General features: G+C 42.4%; 1 pseudogene; it reads left to right on the top strand.

The window, feature by feature from the left end:
• The first annotated feature begins 11660 nt into the window (after positions 1-11660).
• LOC127487120 (U2 spliceosomal RNA) lies at positions 11661-11781 on the top strand (annotated as a pseudogene).
• Positions 11782-24766: the final 12985 nt, after the last annotated feature.

Raw genomic sequence — 24766 nt, 5'->3', positions numbered from 1 at the left:
ATTGTTTTGCAGTGTGTTGGTCAAGACTCCTTTGGTTAAGTCATGTCACACGTGCATACATGCTTGCATGCACACATAAATTCACACACATACACACACACTTTGATCTCGGATATACCAAAAGTATGAGCTTGTGATAGTGAGCTATGGCCTAGTGGTTCTAAATCAGGCACTACTTGATCCCTAAGGGGACATTTTGCAGTACCTGGAGATGGATGCAGGTGTTACTGCAACCTAGTGAGTAGAGGTCAGGGAGGCTACTAAGTATCCTAAAATGCACAGAACAACTCCACCTCCTACTGTGAAGAATTAGCTAGTCCCAGATGGTAAACGGGAAACCCTGGGTTTTGCTACAGATGAGTGACAGAGCTAAAGTAAATAGGGAGGAATCTAGTAGGAAACAGTGCAGCGATCGTGAGGCTAAGTTCAAAAATGATTTTAAAGGAGTGACTTAGAGATGGCATTCTGATTCTACGTGGCAGGGCTCAGTTTGCAGAACACTTTTGTAAGATAAACAAATATTGGGGCTGACGCCACTTGCGGTGCTGGCATCCTGTAAGGGCACTGGTTTGTGTCCCAGCTGCTTCTCTTTGGATCCAGCTCTCTGCCTATGACCTGGGAAAGGAATGGAGAGTGGCCCAAGTGTTTGGGCCTCTGCACCTTCATGGGAGATCTGTAGGAAGCTCCTAGCTCCTGGCTTTGCATCAGCCCAGCTTTGGGAAGTGAACCAATGGATGGAAGACCTCTCTCTCTGTCTTTCCCTCTCTTCTGTTTGTAGCTCTACCTCTCAAATAAATAAACAGAAATTTTTGAAAAAATGAGCAAATATTAATTGTGCATATCTAAAAATAGACCAGAGCACTAAAGCTCCCTCAAGTCCCACCCTCCAGCAGCACCTCTGAACCAGGATAGTAAATGAGTCATGAACTTGGATTTTTAATTCCTAGGGATTGCTCAGGGTGGGGAAAAAGACACACAAAGCCTGCGTAGCAACCTGAATTTTAGTCTCATTCTTTCTTTGTGTGACTTTGGATAAGTCACTTTTCCGACTAGGTATTTGTCACCTTTGTAAACTGAGATCTGGTTGCATTATTTCCTTTTTTCTTCAATTTTTTACTTAAATTATTTATTCTTTTCATTTTATTTGAGAAAGAGAGAGGGAGCTTCCATCCCAAAATAGTCAAAGCTGGGCCAGGCTGAAACCAGGAGCCCAAAACTCAATCTAGATCTCTCATGTGGGTGGCAGGGAACCAAGTCTTTGAGCCATCACCACTGCCTCCCTGGGTGTACATTGTAGCAAAGTGGAATAGAGAGTAGAGCTGGGGCTCAAACCTAGGCACTCTGGTATGGGATGTGGGTGCCCCAGCAGCAGCTTAATTATTGCACCAAGCATCTGTCTCTATTACTTCATTTGTAAAACAATTTCTATCACTGATAGAGTCTGTGGTCACAAAAGGCTTCCATAGCCTTGGCAGCTCATGGCAAGAGCCTCAGGTGATCACTGATGTCATAAATAAGAGTGTTAATTGTTAAAGGAACAACAGAAATCACTGTGCACTTACTCCCCATGTAGGACCTCCATCCTTAATGAGTTGTAATATGAGAATTCACTGTAAATCTTGTTCTCAAACTGTACTCTATATGTTGTGTATGTAGGTGGGTGCAAACTATTGAAATCTGTGCTTAACATAGAGTTGGGGGGGGCAGGCACTGTGGCGTAGCAGGTTAAGCCTCTGCCTGCAGTGCCAACATCCCATATGGGTACCAGTTCGGATCCTGGCTGCTCCACTTCAGATCCAGCTCTTTGTTATGGCCTGGGAAAGCAGTAGAGGATGGCCCAAGTCCTTGGGCCCCTGCACCCACATGGAAAGACCTGGAGGAAGCTCCTGGCTCCTGGCTTCAGATTGGCGCAGCTTCAGCCTATGCAGCCGATTGGGGAGTGGACCTGCAGATGGAAGACCTCTCTCTCTCTCTCTCTCTCTCTCCCTGCCTCTCCTTCTCTTTCTGTGTAACTCTGACTTTCACATAAATAAATAAATCTTTTAAAAAACATAGTTGGTCCTTCGTATATAAAATCAAACTAAAAATGAACCCTAATGAAGAAGGGGATGGGAGAGGGAGAAAGAGGTAGGATGGGAGTCAGTGTGGGAGGGTGGGTATGGTGGAAAGAACCACTGTATTCCTAAAGTTGTACCTATGAAAAATGCATTCAATAAATAAGAACATTAAAAAAGCAAATATGTAAAATAAAACAGGGAAAGAAAAAAAACAATTTTTAGTTCTGCTATTTATGTCTATATTTTATCTTGTTATTTGAGAATAAAAAAGAATAAAGCTTAGGAATATCTGTGTGTGTGCACTTACTCCTCATGTAGGATCTCTGTCGTTAATGTGCTATACATGGAGATGTAATGCTATAACTAGTATTCAAACAGTATTTTTCACTCTGTGTTTCTATGTGGGTGCAAACTGTTGAAACCTTTACTTAATATATGCTAAACTGATCTTCTGTATATAAAGAGAATTGAAAATGAATCTTGATGTCAATGGAAGGGGAGAGGGAGCAGGAAAGGGGAGGGTTGCGGGTTGGAGGGAAGTTATGGGGGGGGAAGCCATTGTAATCCATAAGCTGTACTTTGGAAATTTATATTCATTAAATAAAATTTTTTAAAAAAGGAATATCTGTGTGTATGTGTGTGTTTTACTTGGCTGTGTAAATCCTAAACATGGTCAGTCCTGAAAACAATTACCACTTGAAACAATAGCATATTATATCAGAGTGCTGGTTTGTGTCCTGGCTGCTCTGCTTCCAATCCAGCTTCCTGCTACTGCACCTAAGAAAGCAACAGAAAATGGCCTGAGTACCAGGGCCCCTGCTATCTACTTGGGAGACCCAGATGGAGCTCCTGGCTCCTAGCTTCAGCTTAACCCAGTCTCGGCTGTTGTACACATCAGGGGAGTGAAACAGTAATGGATGGAAGAAGTCTATCTATCTATCTATCTACCTACCTACCTACCTATCTATCATCCATCTATCTATCATTGCATTTCAAATAGATAAATAAATAAATATTTTTTAAAAATTTTTGGAAAGCTTTGGTGATTACAACATAGAATAATTTTAGAACTTTTCGAAGTGTTATGTTATGCATTTACCTGTTCTTTACAATGAACAGTGTAATTCAATGAACAAAAACAAGAGTTTTTTTTTTTTTAACTCTTCCACTACGTTTAGTAGCTTTAGAAAATGAGCTATATAAAAAGGTTTATACAAAGGGAGTTATTCCAGTGCTAGAAAATGGAAGCACTGGCTTTCTTGTTAGAGATCATCTCTATCACTTCCCTGTCTGTGGGGTAATCATGGACTTAATCTTTGGACCAGGACTTTATTTAGAATGAGAACTGTGTAGCAGGAAAAGGTTTATGAGCAAGTTAAAATGTTCAATACTCAACTCCAAGAGAGCAGGAATGACACCAGTCTTTGTCTTTTTCTCTGTCATGTGTCCCTAAAGCTCAAAATGAATAATGAGAACCAGGGAAAACTCTAGACTGAAGCTAGGTGCACAGAGCATGAGTTAACTCATACAGCTAGGTCGGTTGTTCTGTACCCAAGGCCACTTAGCCCAGATGGCAATGGGAGACAGAAATCTGCAGCTTTTCCTTCATTTGCCAAACCATGTGCTCTGGCAGGGGGCTATGTCTGTGGGGCAAGAGACCTTTTCCAACTTAAATCAAGGCACAATATGTCACTACATGATAGAAATATCTTCATCAGAAACTGATTTAGGAGTAGATATTTAGCCCAGCTAGTGGCTAAGACTTCTGCATCTCATTTCAGGAGTACCCAGGTTCAATGCTGCCCTCCAGCTCCTGTCTCCAACTTTCTACCAATGCAGACCATGGGAAGCAGCAGATGATGGCTCAAATAGTTGGGTTTCCATCACTCAAATAGGAGACTCAGACTGAGTTCCTACCTCCTGGCTTCTTCTTGGCCCAGCCCATCTCTAGCCATTGCAGACATTTGGGCAGTGAATCATATGATGGAAGATCTCTCTGTATTTGTCATGCTCCCTTTCTGGGTCTCTCTTCTTCTCAAATAAATTTTTTTTTCAAAAAATGACTTTAATATAGTGTTGTAAGTTCTTATTCCGAACCATAATAGCGTGGATTCTTGAAATTGCCCAATAAACAAACTTGATGTGGGTAAAAGTAACAGACAGTTGGGTAGGTTTAACTTAAAAATTTTCTGGTTCAAAAAGAATAAGGAACAAATAGTTTCTGAATACAAAAAAGTCAAAAGACAAGCTAAGGACATGAAGAGGAAGATTCTGAAGGAAGGTAACAAAAACTTGGCAAAGTCATACTTCAGCCATTGAGGCAATAATTTAGTTTACAGAAAGGCACCCACATTATGTGGTCTAGGAGGTTATCAACTTGGACATCATACATTCTGTTTCTGAGAGAGATGTTTGATATATAAACAAACCAATCCTCAGGGCTTGTTGCAAACAACAGCTTTCAGGCACGTCGTCAGGTCATACATCCTCCAGCCAACTTCCCACATCTGCTGCACAAAGACAGTTTGCACTTACAAGGCTGAGCATGAGAGCCCTATATGTCTTCCACATAACTGAAGGGAAATAACTTTTTTTTATTAGACTGCCTTTGATTTTGTTATTTCCGTTGTCTCCCATGTTCAAAGAATTGATGATTCAAGGATAAGATATATGCCCACTGACCACTGACAAAAGAGCAAGTGCCCATGAGTAGCACACATTCTGAAAGGGCAGAGTATTGTCTAACTACTGTAAATTGTGTTGAAAAAGTTTTCCAGATGGAATGATTGTAATTACTGCTTTTTCCCTTTTAAAAATTGTAGATATTCTTCAGTGAGTAGCTTAGCAATTTAAGAAGAACCTTGATAAGTGAAAGGTAATAGTAAAATATTGAAATAACCTCTTCTGGCTTAATTTTAATAAAAAGTGTGATTACTTTCCAGCCATTACACAACAGATCCATATTCTCCATATATATGGAGATATATATATATATATATATCCAAGCAGAAAATTCACATCACCTGGTCAGCTAGCTCTCCATTTGCATTCTTGATTGACATGATGAAGGCTGCACTGGAGTTTGTGAATATTATGTATACATGAGATCAAACAGAAATCAACCCAAACCTGCAGGATGTGGTAGGAAATCAAACAACATAACAAAGATGAATGCGGGCCAGTGTTGTGGTGCAGCAGGTTAAGCCACTGCCTGAGATGCTGGCATCACATATGCATATATGAGTGATGGTTCAAGTCTCAGCTGCTTCACTTCTGATCCAGCTCCCTGCTATTGTGCCTGGGAAAGCAGTAGAGGCTGGCTCAAGTACTTGGACCTCTGCTACCCACCTGGGAAACCAGGATGGAATTCCAGGGTCCTCACTTTGTCCTGGCTTAACCGCTAACAGCTGCAGCCATTTGGGGAATGAACCAGTGGATGGAAGATCTCTCTCTCTCTCTCTCTCTCTCTCTCCAGTCCCCCCTTCTCACTCTATAACTCTACGTTTCAAATAAATAAATAATTATTTGAAAAAAACTGTATTTATCCCATGTGCCAGATTTTAAGACTAAATGAGACTTATCTATGAAACACTGAGCATAGTATCAGCCATATAATAAGTGTTCAGTGAAGAGTCTTTTTATTATGATGAAGGAAAGATGAATTGTATCTGCTACTTGTGAAAAATGAATAGTATGTAGATGGGACATGGAGATTGTTTTGAGATGAAGAATCTTTAAAAATTTCATGGAAATATGTGTAATGAAAATACTGAGTTGGAATGGGATGTTTTTGCACCAAAACAAACTTATGGCTTAATTCCATTTCCATGAACTTTTTAAACTAGCATAATATTGGCAAGAGGGGATAGTAATGGATCTATGGCCTGGGACTTTACTCGTGCAAGGCCCATATAAGGCTACAGTGACACCCTAATCATTTATCAAGCAACTTAAACTGTAGCACATACTCCCAGAGCAATGAGCTAAAAGTGACTTGAAAGCATAGGCCAAACATGGAGCCCACTCTGTACCGGAGTTTTATTAGATACTGAGGGAGATTAAATGGTTATCAAAACAAACACACACATATTGTGGAACAGAATATTGATTTTTGCATCAGTCTATAGAATAAAGCATAAGACTTTAAAGAAATATCTACCCCCTCTCTTGGGTGTTAAGTTTTATACTACTTAGCTATTGGGAATTCTTCAGTTCCAAAGGAGACAATGCACAAAAAAAGGCCATTCACCGTCCCAATATTTCTCTTTTATTTCTTGTAGGCTTATTCTGAGGGAGCCCCCTTGACTGTAAGTTCCCTGAAGCATGAATTTAAATCTTTCTTAAAATTTTAGTGTTAGAAATCGCTATAATCCAAAAGTTGTACTTTCAAAATGTATATTTATTAAATAAAAGTTTTAAAAAATTTAGTCTTAGCTCTTAGCTCAGCATTTGGAACACAGTGGAACAGTTGTATAGTGGCTGACTATGGTTAAGTATTAAGATGAGAGAATGGAGTGATGCATTTTGTTGCTTTTCTCTTACCTGTACAGTCTCAGTAACAGTACTAAATTGATTCACACAATAGTCAAGTAAAGAGAAACGTTCTGACCTGAACCTGAATCCATAGTCAATCTGGGCATCTCAGACTAGAGAAAAGGAGGGGATGGATATTCATGAGCATGGGTCTCTTCCCAAAGCCCATCCCACCCCATTCCTGCAGTGCCTTCTCCCAAACAGAAAAGTTCTAATGATGTGTGCTGATTAATGTCAACAGTGTCAGAACCATTATTTGACAGAAAAGAGAGGGCACCATGTCTCCTTAGATTAAGGCAATGATTTTCCAGGATGCAGCCTAGCCCAACCATCATCAGGATTTGTCTTGCCCCAGTGGGAATATGTTTAGCTTGCCAAACAATAGACAAGAAGGGGATATGGGGGTAGGGGGGTAGTGTTGTGGCACAGTGGCTTAATTTAATTCCTAATTTGTGGTTATTGTTTTAGTTAATAGGGCCAACAAAAATGTTATTTTTTAAAAGATTTACTTATTTAGTTAAAAACCATAGTGATAGAGTGGGAGAAAGAAAGAGAGAGACAGAAAGAGATTTTTCCGTTCACTGATTTACTCCCCAAATGCTCACAACATACAGAGCTGGGCCAAGCCAAAGCCAGGAGCCAGGAACTCCATCTGGGTCTCCCATGTGAGCAGCGGGAACCTAAGCATGTGGGCCATCACCTGCTGCCTTCCCAGCACATTAGCAGGAAGCTGGATTGGAAGTAAAGCTGCCTGGATTCAAACTGGCAGTCCAATATAGAATACCAGCCTCACAATCAGTGTCTCAACTCACTGTGCCACAGTGCCAGCCTTCCCAACAAAAAGTTATCCATTGAAATCTAAAGGATTACCTTCCAGGAGAAAAATTTAATTCTTGTCCCCTTATTCATATACCTTATTTAAGCATCTAAGATTCCATGAACTGGGGAAGCTGATTTTCTCTTTGCACTTGTGTCTGTACCACCAACACCAGGGGCCAGAAGACGGTGAGATTGCCAATCTACAGGAAGCAAGAGTCCAAACTACAGTTTTAACTACAGACTGACATCCAGCAGCTGGTTAATTACATATTTTCATTAATGGAATGAATCGCATTGTCTTTTGGATGACAATCTGTCTTTCAATTCACCAATGTCTTATTTCATTCTGCACTTATTAGCAACCCTGTGTTTTCATACTTCCACTTCCTTACTAGTCTTAAAGCTAAAAAAAAAAAAAAGAAAGAAAGAAAAAGAAAAAAGTTTGCTCTTGAACAACTATGTATCTTGCTGCACTTGGGTTTTCCTCAAGTTTTTATAATAAAATAATTTTAAATGGATATATTGACAGGAAAAATCTAGAGACAGGACATCTTTTGTGTGGTAGTTTATTTTTTAAAGCATCGCATCAGAACAGGGTTATCTTTTGTCTTTGGAACCCAAATCAAAGGACAATTTCACAAGCTTCCCTTAACTTGACTTTATATGCTTCCTTTGGCAACGAGGGTGCATTTGGTGACATGGAATACTCAAGAAGGACCTGATTACACACTTCACAGAGCTCTTTTTTAAGTAGAGAAATACATGAGATGGCAATCATAAAAACCAGAATCTTAGAGAAAATTGAGGAGAATGGAGATTTGAGAAAACAGAGGTTCACTTCTTTTCCAAGTCAGTATCTGAAAAACTATACCACAATGTCTAAAACATTTTCTTGGCATGTGGCATATAGAAATATCTCCCCACAATCCCTTTGCAGAAAGATAAGTTTTACAACTCCAGGTAACGAAGTGACAAAATGATCCAGATAAGAGATTGAATTTGAAATTGCAGATACATAGGGGTCGGCGCCATGGTGCAGTAGGTTAATCCTCCACCTGCAGTGCTGGCATCCCATATGGGCGCCAGTTCTAGTCCCGGCTGCTCCTCTTCCAATCCAGCCCTCTACTATGGCCTGGGGAAGCAGTAGAAGACGGGCCAAGTCCTTGGGCCCCTGCAGCAGCATGGGAGACCGGGAAGATGCACCTGGCTTCAAGCTTCAGATCGGCACAGCCATCTGGGGAGTGAACTAATGGAAGGAAGACCTCTCTCTCTCTCTCTCTCTCTCTCTCTCTCTCTCTCTGTAACTCTACATCTCAAATAAATAAATAAAAATTATTTAAAAAAAGAAAAGAAATTATAGATACATAGGTGAAAAGAAAATTCTCATCTTTGGGAGAGCCAGAAAAGAAGGAGAGATGGGGCCATGGTTGAGGCAAAAAAAAAAAAAAAAAATGCTGAGCATATGAGGAGTAGTAATAATGTCAAACAGGCATGAATACTTAAAAGTTGGAGCCATGTTTTTAAATTGGATTTTAGGATAACAAGCTCGTAAATAGAATGGATTACCAAAGTAGTGTATTCCTGAAACAGGGCTAAGTCCCTGATTCCACTTATTATTAATTTCTCCCAGAAATCACTTAGCAAAGTGATTACTCTTTAGCATTTCATGGATTTTACTCTTTATCCAGTCAACTACTACTCTTTAAAGGGAATACTGGGATGGGCATTTGGCACAGGGTTTAAGATGCTCTCTTGGACATGTGAGTCCCATATTGGAGTGCCTGGGTTTGAGTCCTGGCTCTGCTTTTTTTTTTTTTTTTTTTTTTTTTTTTTTTTGGACAGGCAGAGTGGACAGTGAGAGACAGAGACAGAGAGAAAGGAGAAATGTCTTCCTTTTTTCCCGTTGGTTCACCCTCCAATGGCCACTGCGGCTGGCGCACCGTGCCAATCCAAAGCCAGGAGCCAGGTGCTTCTCCTGGTCTCCCATGGGGTGCAGGGCCCAAGCACTTGGGCCATCCTCCACTGCAGTACCGGGCCACAGCAGAGAGCTGGACTGGAAGAGGGGCAACCGGGACAGAATCTGGCACCCCAACTGGGACTAGAACCCGGTATGCCAGTGCCACAGGCAGAGGATTAGCCTAGTGAGCCACGGCGCCGGCCTTTGGCTTTGCTTTTCATTCCAGTTTCCTGCTAATACACCCTGGTAGGCAGCAGGTCATGGTTCAAGAGTCTGGGGCCCTGCCACCCACATGGGAGACCCATATTGTGTTTCTAGCTCTGAGTTTTGGCGTGGCTCAGCTCTGGCTCTTTAGGGTGTTTGGAAAGTGAACCAGCAGATCAAAGAGCTCTCTGTGTTTGTCTGTTGGTCTCTCTTTCTTTCGAATAAAAATAGCTAAATTATTTTTAAAAATATTTAAAGTCAATAGTAATCACATTTCTGAAGAATTCTGTGGATTGTGTTGTTGTGTCCACTTGCATATAGATAGATAATACAGCTATACCAAAATAGGCTCATAATCTTGTAGGAATTAGAGGAAAAACAAAATTATTAGTTTTCTGCTGCTGCTTAACAAATCATCACAAATTTAGCAGCTTAAAACAACACCTTTGTGGAGTGGGCATTGTTACACAGCAGGAAAACCATCTTTTGGGACACCCATAATCCCATGTCAGACTGCCTGGTTCTATTCCCAGCTATTCCACTTCCAATCCAGCTTCCTGCTTATATGCATTGGTACTTTGGTCCTTGCAACCCACATGGGAATCCAGCCAAGAGCTCCCAGGTTCAGTCTGGCCCAGCCCCTTCTGTTTGCTGGCATTTGGGGAGTGACCCAGCAGATGGAAGATCTCTCTCTCTCTCTCTCTCTCTCTCCTTTTCAAAGAAATAACTCAGAATAATAAAATGGAAAAACTAATAATAAGAGAAAGATATATTCTATCTGCTGATTCACTCCCTCAGTGCCCACGACAGTCAGTACTGGACCAGGCCCAAACTGGAAGCCTGGAACTCAATCTAAGTCTACCACGTGGGTGACAGGGACCCAACTATTTTGGTAAGTACCTTCCACCTTCCAGGATGCATATTCCCAAGTGACTGGAATTGGAAGCAGAGCTGGCACTCAAACCCAGGTATTCTGATATATGATGCAGGCACCCCAAGCAGTGTCTTAACTGCTATGCCAAACACCTGCACCAGGCTGGGTCATTTGTTCAGAACCTCAGAAAGCTGAAATCAAGGTGTCAGTTGTCATTGCGCTTTCATGTGAATCTTGGAGTCCTCTTCCACATCCACTGGTTATTAAGAAATCAGCTCCTTGAGGCCCTGGGCTCCTAGAGGCTGCCACTATTCCCTGGCATGGGACCCCTTCAAAGACATGACAGTTTACTTCCTCAAAGCTGCAGGAAAGCAACTTTATGGCTTGAAACCTCTCCTTTAAAGGACATTCTGGACTTTCTTCAAAGGGTTCAGTGGATGAAGTCAGACCCACCCAGAATAATCTTCTTTTGGATTAATTCAACATGAAATTATTTGAGACATTCCTTACATCTGCATTTCCCTTTATCTTTATCATGCAACAGCCTAATCACAGCAGTGAGACCCTTCATATTCACAAGTGTTGTGCACATTAAGGGACACGAGATCAGACAGGATGTATACATTGGGGGGGGCGTGGCATTATTCTTGAGGATCATCTTAGAATTATGCCTGCCACAGCTAATTAAAAGGGGGAACTTTCTTTTCTCCTACCCTTTCTTTGCTCATACTAAATGATCCATAAAGGCATTTCTTTATATGATCTATAATGAGAACTGAGATCTTTTGAGCGCTTCTTATGAATGTTTATCTTAACAAAATTAAAACTACTAAGAATTGCTCTGGCCCCACATCACTACTCCCTGGTGACTCAAGCTTCCGAACCTTAGGTCTTCCAATAACAAGTCAAGGGGCAAGTCAAAGAATTTGCATTTGGTGAGGCGAAATTCTCCAGAAGGACCTGCTTTCATACCTCAGGATTCATTTCGGCAAAGAAAAATATAAGAGAGTGCAGTCACAGAAATCACAATTTAGAGAGGAACTGGGGAAGGTGGAGACTTGGGAAAACAGAAAAGTAGTGATATCCACAGGGTAAAGAATCACTGACTTCACAGGGGAATGTTCAGTTTAAGTGCAAGTAAGCCCAAAATTGGCACAATTGGAAGCACATGAGTGGCAAGGAGGTTCAAGTGTTCCTGTCTAATGCTCAAGAATCTATAGCTTCTCAGCCTTTTGGCTAACGTCAAGTGTAGTATCTGTTCTTATCAGTTTAGTGCTCAAGAATCTAAGGACTCTGCTAATACGCCTGAGAAAGCAGTGGAAGATGCTCAAGTCCTTGGGCCCCTGCACCCACGTGGCAGACCTGGAAGAAGCCCCTGGGTCCTGGCTTTGGATCAGCACAGCTCCAGCTGTTGTAGCCAATTGGGGAGTGAACCAGCGGATGGAAGACCTCTCCATAACTCTGCCTTTCAAATAAATAAGTAAATCTTTAAAAAAAAAAAAAAAGGAGGAGTCTAAAGAAAGGTGCAGATGTTGTGGCACAAAAGGATAAGTTGATTCTTGGGATGCTTACATCATATCTCACGTCAGAATGCTCGTAGTTTTGGCTACTCTGCTTGTAATCCAGCTTCCTGTAATGTGCCTGGGAAGCAGCAGAAGATGGCCCAAGTACTAGGATCCCTGCTACCCTCCTGGGAGAACTGGATGGATTTCCAAGCTCCTGGCTTCAGCCTGGCCCAGCCCTGGCTGCTGCAGCAACTTGAGGAGTGAACCACTTAGATAGAAAATCTCTCTTCCTCTCACTCCACCTTTCAAAAAACAAATCAATAAATCCACATTTTTTTAAAAAAGGATCTGATGCTGGCACTGTGGCACCAGCATCCTAAATGTGTGCAAGTTCAAGTCCCCACGCTCCATCTTCAATCCAGCTCTCTGCTAATGTGTCTGGGAAAGCAACGAGGATGGCCCAAGTGCTTGGGCCCCTGCACCCACATGGAAAATCCAGAAGAAGCTCCTGGCTCCTGGCTTTAGAACATCTGTTGTGAACATTTGGGGAGTAAATCAGTAAATGGAAGATCTCTCTGTGGTGTGTGTGTGTGTGTGTGTGTGTGAGAGAGAGAGACTCTGCCTTTCAAATAAATAAATAAATCTTTAAAAATAAAATAAGATTCTAAGTAAAATGTCTGTCTCAGGGGGCTCTTTAACAAATGGGCACCAGGAAAGACAGACAGCTTTCATTATTTCTGGGAGATGTAAGGCTTCCAATATTCATTTGATATGCTATATACTGATGCCGCTTTAGTTTCTGTTGCATTGGACATTGGTACTAACCAAATTAAGCCACTTCAATTCCATCTTGCGCTCTCTCTCTCTCGCTCTCTCTCTCTCTCACACACACACACACACACACGCGGTACATGAAAACATATGCACATGCACACACACAGGCACAGCCAGAGGAGGTTGTGGAACAGCAGCCTAAAGGGTGGTTAAGATTACATCTAGATTCAGCATAGACCTGAATTATGTTCTAATTTACTAGCTGAGTGACCTCAGTTAATCTAATTTACTTCTCCAAATTTCAGCTTCCCTAACTGTAAAAAGGAAATAAGCAAGCTTATCTCCTAGGGTTGACGTGGGGAATAAATAAGATACCATAGACAGCATCTAACACACTACCTGCCTCATAGTACCTGGATGTTGTTCCTATTTGTGAGCAGGATTACAATTTCATTCTGATTATTATATGAAAGTACCTTTCAGGTGAAACTTAAAAAAGCTCAGAATTTGAGACAAGCAACTTCCTGCCATTTGGAGCAACCCAGGAGAGAGGGCAGGAAATAAAAAAGATGACTTGACATAAACGAAGACCCTTTGTCTTCTTTGCTGCTTCAATAACGTAGGGCCAGTATCCTGACTCTCTGCCTCAACAAAATTGTCTCCATTTAATGACAGAGCACTTGGGTACTTAAGGCATTAGGATCACTGATTGAAGGGTTTGTTCCTATCATCATAAATGTCAAGATCCTGATGATTTTTTTTTTCGCTGCACAAGCATCTTTTACCTGCCTTATGCCAAGAGGGAAGGCAGCATCTATGACAAGAAAACAGAGCAAAAAGAAAAGAGCAGAAAGACAGAATTTTTTTTCCCAGTCAGTCTCAATTCTAACAAATTTCCTTGCTTTAATTGCAGTTGTGTTTGGTCACTGTAATTCATTTCCTCTGTTGCAATACATAATGAAATGCTCCAAGTCCTCATGGTGAGCTCTGTGGCGGGGAGAGCTGCTCATCACTTCACTTGAGGTCACGCATATTTGTGTCTAATTTCCATGGCAGATATTGCCGAGTCTTTGATAGAGACATTTTTGCAGGGACGAATTTGATAGAGACATCAACGAGACCTGGAGGAAGAACAAAACCTGCATTGACTTTGACGTTTCTCGTGATCCTCATGATCACTGTTGAATCCTTCATGTACACACTTTGCAGAATGACTCACAATCACAATAGTAGACAAAGACATTAAAATATACTGGAGAATATCCTTGTACCAGTGTCCTTTGTTTCAGGATAGGCCACGAAGGGCTGGGAAGAGATAGAGAGCCTCCCTTTCCCTAGAATCCAGGGAGTGTCCCAAAGGAACGGAATGAACTGCAGCTCTCTAGTGAAGGGACAGAATTCCTTCATTTAATTTAATTAATTGAGATTTGCTCTGTCTTCTCACAAGGATATCTCTGCTTTGGACGGTTCCATCAGGAAAATAACTGTTCCTCATGGTCTCCCGGGTCTCTTAGAACCTGAAATTCCGTGACTCTCATTCTAAACACACAGATGAATTCTCATAATGATGAGAAGACCCTCGTAATGGATCTTGTAAGTTTACAACTTCAAAGAAGAGAACAGTTACAGTAGGAGGCAGCCCTCAACCGCGCCAGGTATTTTCCAAAACCAAAAAGGCTGCAGAGAATCTGACTGTATTTTACCAACTTGGAAATGTCTTCTCCTTGCTCCTCAATCCCATCTGCACTACATGAAAATATGTCCACTGTTGGCCTCAAAGGCAAGCAGCCATCCCATTAGTGAAACCTACAAGTCTTTCGTCATCACTTCGCGTGAAAAGCTGCCCTTATTTTTAGCTGCAAGAATGCACTAAAACATCACACCCTGACAAATTGGGCTTTTCATGACACAGCACTGTGTTGGAGCCTCTGGAACATCAGATGGGGGAAGTCCTTTTGGAGCAGCCAGCAATCCTTGAGGTCATCTATAGCCCATCCTCTATTCAAGCAGGCTGCAGCAAGCTGGCCAATGAAAAAGTGGTCCAAAGAGTCACAGAATATCACCTTATCTAGTCTGACTCCACTTTTCATGCAGCTGGGGAAAATGAAGAACAGAGAAGGAAAGTGGCATAGTTAAGGTCACACAGCAAGTTAGAGGAAGAACGCTATCAAGGCTAAGTAGCAAGGCAGCAGCTTACATTTATCAAGCACTTGGCCACATGCTCATCCTGTCTTAGATGCTTGCCATCTACTTTCTCATAGTTTCAACTTAAAAATGTATATCACAGGCAAGCATCTAGTCTAGTGGTTAAGACTCCTACATCCCACATGGGAATATTTGGTTTTGATACCCAGCTCTGGGGCTTGATTCCAGCTTTCTGCTAATGATGACCCTGGGAGGCAGGGGTCAAATAACTGAGTTCCTGCCACCCACAGGGGAGATCCGGTTTGTGTTCTGGCTTCCAGCTTCAGCATGGCTGACCTGAGTTATTATAGGCAGCTGGAGAGTGAATCATCAATTGGGAGCTCTCTCTCCCCAGCTCACTCTCTGCCTGCCTGCCTCTCAAATAAATAAAAGATAACATAACATAATGTAGCAACATAATATAAAAAAGCACAACATGAGGGGTGGCACAGTGGGTTAAGCTGTGACTTGCAATACCAGGATCCCATATAAGAGCACTGGTTCAAGTCCTGGCTGCTCCACTTCGTTCGATGCAGCTTCCTATTAATGTGCCTGGGAAAGCAGTAGAAGACGGCCCAAGTACTTAAGTCCCAGCAACACACACAGGATACTGGATGGAGGCCCTGGCTCCTGACTTTGGCCTGGTCCAGCCTGTTGCAGCCACATGAGGAGTGAACCAGTGGATGGAAGATCATTCTATCTGCCTCTCCCTCTGTCTCTGTCACTCTGCCTTTCAAATAAATAAATAAATAAATTTTTAATAACATAACTAAGCATTGCACATCAGTTCAGCTTCTCTCTGAAGAGTTGGAGGGGCCATCGCTGCCCAGACTTAGTGTACCTCTATGAATACGGCTGACATATTTCTTGTGTTTCTTAACAGCCTCATTACAGGGCAAACAAAACTAAAGAGTGTTTCCCCATTAACACCAGTGAGATCACTCTTCCCTCAGTCTGAACTCTTGCAATTACCTGAATTTAAGTGAAAAAATTACACTTATTTTGCTCAAATATAATCCATTAATTTCAACCAATAGATCCAGTTTATAAAACATTTTATAATGTTATAATACAACTTAAAAGCTATGCATTTCAGATTTTTTGCATAGTAAGTTTACAAAGCTTATTTTATATATTTTCTACTTCCTTTTTAAATTTTTTTATTTATTTTCATTTTATTTGAAAAGCAGATAAACACAGACAGAGAAAGATCTTCTATCTGCTGGTTCACTAGGCAAATGTCTGCAACAGCCCGGGCTGAGCCAGGTCAAAACCAGAAGACCAGAACTCAATCTGGGTCTTCCACATCAGTGAAAGAGGCTCATGTTCTTGAGCCATCACATGCTGCCTCACAGGGTGTGCATTAGCAGGAAGTTGAATAGGAAGTGGAGTAGCCAGGACTTGAACCAGGCACTCAAAATAGGATATGGGTGCCTTCAAATGGCAATTTAAAAAGTATGCCAAATACCTGCCCCGTATTTCCAATTCTTGATACATATTTGTACAAAATATGGTAAAGAACAAAAGCCCTATGATACTCCAGTAAATACCTTTATCCAAAAATGAACATTCTGTACAGAAGGGTAATTAATATCTTCTTTTGATGATTTATTTTTAATTTATTTGAAAGTCAGAGTTATACAGAGAGAGAAGGAGAGGCAGAGAGAGAGAGAAGTCTTCTATCCACTGGTTCACTCCCCAGATGGCCACAACGGCCGGACCTGCACCAATCTGAAACCAGGAGCCAGGAGCTTCTTTTGGGTCTCCCACATGGGTGCAGGGAGCAAGGATTTGGGCCATCTTCTACTGCTTTCCCAGGCCATAGCAGAGAGCTGGATCAGAAGTGGAGCAGCCAGGTCTTGAACTCGTGGCTTTACCTGCTACGCCACATCACTGGCCCCAGTAATTAATATCTTATGTTCAGAATTACAGGTTAGAGATTCATAGATTGCAATGTGCTTTCACTCATATATTCCAATTTAAACTTCACATCTTGCCCATGGATGGTCCAATTCTATAGATAGGTAAACAAAAGCTCAAGAAGTTAAGGACAAGCACTATTTCTTAAGGTGGTGAGACAACACTTAGAGGAAAGAGAAGGTAAAGAACAAAGATATGCAAAGAGGATAGAGGTGTGTAAGAGCAAAAGATGGCCTTCGGTGCAATTTAACAAGTAAAGATCAGAAAACATAAGGACAATTGCAGCGTCAAACCCTCAGGTGAAAGGAGTTGGTTGGAGAGATAGGTCATTTCCTTTTGCTAGCCAGCAGGGGGCACAGATCATTCACAAATCAATTTCCTCATCTGTAAAATGGGGTTACGGGCTAGATTTGTAAGCTTCTTTCTAAGACTAGATGAGATAATGTATGTAAAGCACTTGGGACATGCTTGGCTTCTGGTAAATTTTCAGAAAAAAAAAAAAAAACTGCCCAGCTTTCTGTTCATCTTCCACTTCCACTTCAACTTTCAGCTCATGTGCACTCTTGGAAGCAGCAGGTGATGGCTCAAATACTTGGGCCCCTGCCACCGAGGTGGGAGACCTGGATGGAGTTTCTGGCTCTTGGCTTCAGCCTGGCTCAGCCCTGGCTGTTGCAGGCCTTTGTGAAATGAACCGGTGAATTGAGGGTCTATCTCTGTGTTTCCTTTGAAATAAATAAACTTTAAAAATAAATACTTGTTAAAGAAATCATTCTGTGCTTGTAAAAATGGTGCCCTGAATATTCTTTCCTTCTCTTTTGTTTGGACTATTTTGCTTTCTGCAAACTTTTTTCTTTAGCCTTCCTGTAAAAGGACCTCTATGGAAGTTAATATCTAGAATAAGATTTGCTTTCAGGATATGAAGTAGGAAAGTCTTGGGTCTGTTAAGTCAGTACATTAAGTATAAAGTCTGAACATAGGGGCCTGTGCTGTGGCATAGCAGGTAAATCTGCTGCATGCAGCACCAGAATCCATATGGGCATTGGTTTGAGTCCTAGCTGCTCCACTCCCAATTGATCCAGCACCCTGCTAATGTGCCTGGGAAAGCAGCAGATGACAGCCCATGTACTTGGGCCCCTGCACCCACGTGAGAAACTCGAAAGAAGCTCCTCCTGGCTCCTGGATTCAGATTGGCACATCTCTGGCCATTGCAGCCATTTGGGGAGTGAACCAGTGGATGGAAGCTCTCTGTCTCTGTCTCTCCCTCTGTCTCTCTGTAGTTCTGCCTTTCAAATAAACAAATAAATCTTTAAGAAAAGAAGTCTGAACATAACAAGGTATCATTAGAAGCTTTGTACAGTGAGAATGCTTTCATTTGGGGATTACAAGAAGGTAGGGAGCTATGTTCTCACTCCCTTCTCAAGTTATTAATAACTGAATGAAAAGATGAAAGGAAATGAAGACCCCTATGGAGACTTGAAGTCTAGAGTCAATTATTTTTATTTTTATTATTATTTGAAAGGCTGAGTTACAGGACAGAGGGGGAGAGAGAGAGAGAGAGAGAGAGAGAAATCTTAATCTGCTGATTCACTCCTCAGATGGTCACAACCAGGTAAAAACCAAGAGTTTGGAACTCCATCCAGGTTTCCCATGTTGATGGCAGGGGCCTAAATACTTGGTCCATCTTCCACTGCTTCCCAGGCTCATTAGCAAGGATCTGAATCAAAAGCAGAGCAGCCAAGACTCAACTGATGCTCCTCTTGGAGGCTGGCATTGCAAGCAGCAGCTTAACTCATTGCACCACAATGCTGGCCCCTAGAATCAGTTGTTTATAATGAAATTCGGTGACAGGAAATGCAGATATGCTGCAGGGTAATTACAATCCCTCATTACCCCTGCCCTCAAATATGTCTTCCAGACGCCTCTTTTAGATTCAATTGGATCCTGGTGTTAAATGCCAATGTGCCACCTATTAGAGAGTAATCTCCATGAGAGCTGACACCATGTCTGTCTTAGTTATCTTGGTGTCCCTGGTGTAGCACAGTCCTTGGTACTTGTATGTCTTTGCTGTAACCCAACTGTGTATGTGTCACCATCATTTATTGCCACAAACAATTCCATTCTACTTCAGCACAGTTATTCACTGGACATTTATAAGTTTCTTCCTATGTGCCTGACACTGTACATTAAATATTTGTTATATAAATATGGGATGAATAAATTTTGAGAAACTTATGAGCATCCATTCACAAATAGAATCAAAATGCATTCATTTATAAGTATAAGCTTAGCTGACTTAAAGGGAAGGAATAGACAAATGGAGATGTATCACAGTACCCAGGGACTGAGGGAAAGGAGACTTAAGTGACACACCCTGGTAAGCCAGAAGAAGAGAGGCACTGGCCCAGAGGCAGGTCCTTTTGTAGCACCTTATTATTGTCACCATGAGCAGAGTAACACACATCCTGTCATGCTAGTATTCATTTGACAACTCACTGAACTGCTCTGGCTAGGTGCCTTAATCCCTGTACTCAATGATAGTAAATGGCTGAGAAGTGCAATGGAAGGGGTATGGGCTTTGTGTCAGCTTCCAAGTACTGTTAGTTGGGAGATCCCAGGCAAGTGGTCCGCCTCTCTGAGCCCCGATAGAATGGGATGAGTACATCTCTGACAGCGAGTTATTTTGCAGTTTTAGAACCCTCTCTTGCAAAATGCCTACACTTAATAGGTATTCATAATTTGTAATTATAGTTACTATTGACCTTAGGACCTTAAAACCTTATAGCCCAGCTGGTATAGAGTTAGGAAAAGGTGAAAGACACTGGGATGATTACCTCTATTGCAAGGCAGACTCAAATGCATGCTGCATTGACATGAGGCTACAAGGTTTGCAGAACCAGAGGAAAATATGAAAACACTTCAGAAAGCTCATGGAAACATGAAATTTTAAAAAAAGTGTAAGATTTTGGCACAGCAGCTAAGTCACTGCTTAGGATGCTCACATCCCATATTGGACTGCCTGGTTCCAGTCCCTGTTCCTCTAATTCCAATGTAGCTTCTTGCTGATGTACATCCTGGGGGGCAGCAGCTATGGTTTAAGTATTTGGGCCCTTACCCCACATGTGGGAGACTTAGATTGAGTTCCTGGCCCCAAAATTTGGCTTGATCCAATTCTGGCTGTTACAGGCATTTGGCGAATGAACCAGTCACAGATGGAGGTTATCTCCCTTTCTGCCTGGCTGGCTCTCTATCTCTGCCTTTCAAATAAAATGAAAATTAATTAACTGATTAAAATACATGTATAAATTTAAGTTTATTTTGGTTCAAAAATATTTGCAATCCATGCAATTTTTCATAATATGCATTTTCCATGAGCTCCAAGTACTTGTTGCAGTTGAGGATGGCCTCCCAGACAATGTGGCATTTCAAATTGGGTTCTGAGAGAATGAGATACCTATAGGTAGAGAAGGGGTAGAGTATATGGCTGTGTACTCTCTTGCCCTGTGTCCTGTAGCAGACACAGAATGGAATTAGGGTGATAAAGAAAAGGAGAGAGACACAGTTAAGATTATGTCTGTATAACAGCAAACATACATTCTGGCAGAGAATAAATGGATCATGAATCACTTGTTATATCCAGACCCAGGCAAAGAGAATAAAAAAGAATTGGAGCTGAGTATCGGGATAAATCATTTTACTAGAAAGATGGTTTTGATTGTAAGACAATCTCCCAAGGAAAGGGGGGGAAAATCCTTTGCTGGTACTTTCCATTAGCTAGGAAATATCTTGGAGACATTTGAATCTTTTGATTGCCCAATTGAATGAAAACTCTTAAAACAAGAATGAAGAACACATTCCCTTGGAAATTGTCCTCTGGCAGTCTAGACAGTAGCCCTACCCATACACATTATGGCATTCTGTGCAACAAACATAATCTCCATCTTGCTGCCCAATTGGACTTTTTACTGTTATCTTCTCTTATATACTCAGTTTTATGGCTATGCATTGCCTGATGAGATTTCAGGAATATTCTTTTTTTTTTTTTTTTTTTGACAGGCAGAGTGGACAGTGAGAGAGAGAGACAGAGAGAAAGGTCTTCCTTTGCCGTTGGTTCACCCTCCAATGGCCGCCGCGGCCGGCGCGCTGCTGCCAGCGCAGCACGCTGATCCGATGGCAGGAGCCAGGTATTTATCCTGGTCTCCCATGGGGTGCAGGGCCCAAGTACTTGGGCCATCCTCCACTGCACTCCCTGGCCACAGCAGAGAGCTGGCCTGGAAGAGGGGCAACCAGGACAGAATCCGGCGCCCCAAGGCAAGGCGGAGGATTAGCCTAGTGAGCCGCGGCGCCGGCCAGGAATATTCTTATCTGCCCTTCTCAGAATTCAGACACATAGTCCCCAAGCTTGCTTTCTTCCTTCTGTCGTCTCCCCAATCCTTCCAAGCCTTTGATGTTAGGTGACAAATTTGAGTGAAAACAGGACCCAATGCTTTGGCATTGTTCTCAGGGTTGTTGATTTTAGCTCCTGAGTTTGTATTTATCCAGTGGACAAAGAAGAGCATTAATTTTTGGCTCTTCCACAATATGTAGCAACAGGTTTCCCTCTAAGACCAAGGGAAGAGGGACATACAGGATTTGAGCAAATTCCCAAGAGGCAGCAGCCAAAAGTCACAGAATATGACCAAACACAAGAAGAAAGATTGCTTTCTTTGGTTAGGATTGGATCATGCAAAAGGGCTTCATAACAGCCTTGAATCTATCCACGTTCTTCCTTGGGCACATTACCAGCCTGTGAGCATCGGAGAGAAACCCAGTTCCAGGCCATCTTGAAAAAATAGCAATGCTGTGTCCCACAGCCTTTCGTTAGTGGCTGCTGGGCGGGCCCATGAGGGTGCCTGAACATTCCAGGAGTGGATTTCATTGGCAAGTCGGAGAGCATGGCTTGGAGGCAGGGGACAGAGCATGACATGTCAGTTTTGAGACACCATCTTTTAACCTCTTCTCCTTCTTTTCCAGAGGGCTGACTGTACTTTTAATTAAGTGTGAAAACTTGTCTCATGGGAGCTTGTTAAAAATGCAGAATCACAGGTCCCCCCTTTAACAAGATCCCCAGGTGCTTTGCACGCACAGTAAAGTTTGAGAAACACTACTTTAAGCCTTTGGACCTGTTTTCTCTTCCTGTTAAATGGGGTTCGTGACACCAGCCTATCTGTGACATTGCTGTGGATAGTCAATAAGATAACGTGGGGCAGCAGTTCGCTAGAGCTGTTTATTAAGCTTTCAGGAGTTTGGCCAGCCAGCTGTGAAGCTGTTGGTAGTTGGTAGCTGGGCTATGATGGGAGTATTTGTAGGCAGAAAAATCTGCAAAGCCTGTACACCAGGGCTTGCCATTTATTTTTCAGAGATCTAGTTCACTTGCACTCCACTCTAAGGGACATTTGCTGGTGATACCCAAAACCCCAGGTCTGGGGAATCTGCCATGTCCAGCACAGGAAGGATTGTCGCAGGTCCCTGTGGATATTCAGAAACAGGGTCAACAGCTTGATTTTGGACCTAAGCTCTGGATAGCACAACAAGGGAGGTAAGGGCACCAAAAGAGATAAACTTCCCAGAACCAACCAGAGCTTCTCCATTTGGGCTCTCTTTGCTTTCTTGGAGCCTGCACTTAACAGCTGGAGCTCATTACTGACTCCCTTCATAACCAGTTAGTGGCTCATAGGCCTCGTGTTCTTACATCACAGAAGGTCTGCATTTTGGTAGCAAAGGAGTTCACGCCCAGCACAGTGCCACTGGACCCTGTCAGAGGAACCTTTGAAAACAAGTTTTCAAATCACTAAGTAAATAAAAATGAAAAACAAACCTCAAGAGAAGAGACAATCTGCTTACTGGCTAGCTTACTTAATGCAGACTGCGTGTTACCGGGACATTAAGATCACGCCTAAAGGAAAAAAGCACATTAGACATCCAGCTCTCTGGTTCACATAGGACAAAGATGGAGAACATTGCACACGTCAACATCTTTGCAAAAGGGGGAGGATGTGTCTCTCAGAGGCACCATAAGTACTTTGTGATCCAGAGGTTGCTATGGCGGCTGCTTTTGTGTTGAATAACAAAGTACTACATAAACTTCGGCAAATCTGCATAAATGATGTCTGGCCTATGGCTCCATGGCTCTTGCAGTTTACACACTCTGGTCCATAATTGAAGAAATATGCGTGGGTGCAGAGCAATGGGGCACGGACATCTGTTGAACCAGCGAGGTGCTTCCCAGATAGTTTCAAGTGGGCTATTTAATCCCTCTGGCAAAACAGCCATTGAATGCCGCGGCACTTTTACTGAATTATTTTGCAAGCTTTTCAGGACTAAGACTACGACGAGGAGCACTTCATATATTTTAGATAACATAAAGTATTCCCAAGTGAACATGTTTCCATTTTGGTACACGGAAATATAATACTGTTCTTTCCCTCACATCCAGGCCACATTTGTGACAAAACAATGTTTCTGCAGAAAATAAAAGCCCTGAAACCTACTACTATATTGTTTCTCTGGCTTTAATCTCTTGCCTCTATGACTCACGACATTCCATGGAATCCAGAATCATATTATATCACAGCCCAACTCCCTTCTGTCTGAGAACCTATTGTGGTACTCTGGAAATAATGCGCTATTGTCCATCCCAAGCATCTCTCCACTTCTGACTGCTCGCCCTACCCCATTTAATGTCACTTTTTTTGACAGGCAGAGTTAGACAGTGAGAGAGAGAGAGAGACAGAGAGAAAGGTCTTCCTTTTCTGTTGGTTCACCCCCCAAATGGCTACCATGGCCGGCACGCTGTGGCCGGCGCGCTGCACCGATCCGAAGCCAGAAGCCAGGTGCTTCCTCCTGGTCTCTCCCATGAGGGTGCAGGGCCCAAGCACTTAGGCCATCCTCCACTGCCTTCCCGGGCCACAGCAGAGAGCTGGACTGGAAGAGGAGCAACTGGGACAGAATCCGGCGCCCCAACCGGGACTAGAACCCCGGATGCCGGAGCAGCAGGTGGAGGATTAGCCAAGCGAGCCCTGGCGCCGGCCCATGTCATTGCTTTTCATAAAGAAGTTGAATGCAATGTCTATTTGCAGCTAGCTCACAGCCTTGGCAAAAGGGGTTTCAAATGTTCCTCAAACACACGCAAGTACTTGAAAATGTTAATGAAAATTTTCAATTAAAAGATAAGCTAATTTGGGAGCAAAACATTTTGAAATCTATGCAGGTTTTTTTTGTAGTATCCATTTTCCATGAACCTTTTGAAGACACCACAAATTTCATACAACATTGGCTCTTTGCTTTATCTTTGTGGGTGACCATGGTATAATATTTTCCCAGAAGCAAGATAACTACATTCCAGCTTTCCCAGAGCAACATTGTGTTTATTCTTCATTTTTGTCCTGATGTCCAAGATAATACCTAAGCCATGTACCTTTCTCTCCATCCTGAAGATGCAGACAGCTGACAATCCACACAAAGGCAACCTCCAGCTGGGAAAGCCACTCTCATCTCAGAGGTGCGAGGAGTGGGGCAATGAGTCATGACTGCTTACAAATGGCAAATGCAGGTGTCTGCACTTCCAAACGATATGAAAGAATCTTCCTAATGTTACTGGGCCTGAACTCCAGCTCTGTACCAAGTGCCACAGGCAAGTGAATGCACGTTTCTGATTTTCCTTTTGTATTCTTTCAGACAGCCAACTTTCACAGAGGGTAGCCACATGATTGGAGCCTGCGCTTTTGCTTGGCTGTGAGCCATCAGCACTAACACATGTCTAAGGACTCACAGCTGCCTCACTTGTGGATTCCCAGCACCTCCACTGCAGATGTGGGCTTTTCAAGCAATGTGATGTCTATGAAGCTTCTGAGAGAGAGACATTGAAATAGAAAGAGAGAGAGAGAGAGAGAGAGAGAGAGAG

This window comes from Oryctolagus cuniculus, chromosome X (assembly GCF_051225735.1).
Source record: "Oryctolagus cuniculus isolate XC-2025 breed Fujian yellow rabbit chromosome X, ASM5122573v1, whole genome shotgun sequence".
NCBI lineage: Eukaryota > Metazoa > Chordata > Mammalia > Lagomorpha > Leporidae > Oryctolagus > Oryctolagus cuniculus.
The sequence above is the reverse complement of the archived record's forward strand: the minus strand, read 5'-3'. Positions and strand labels throughout refer to the sequence as shown.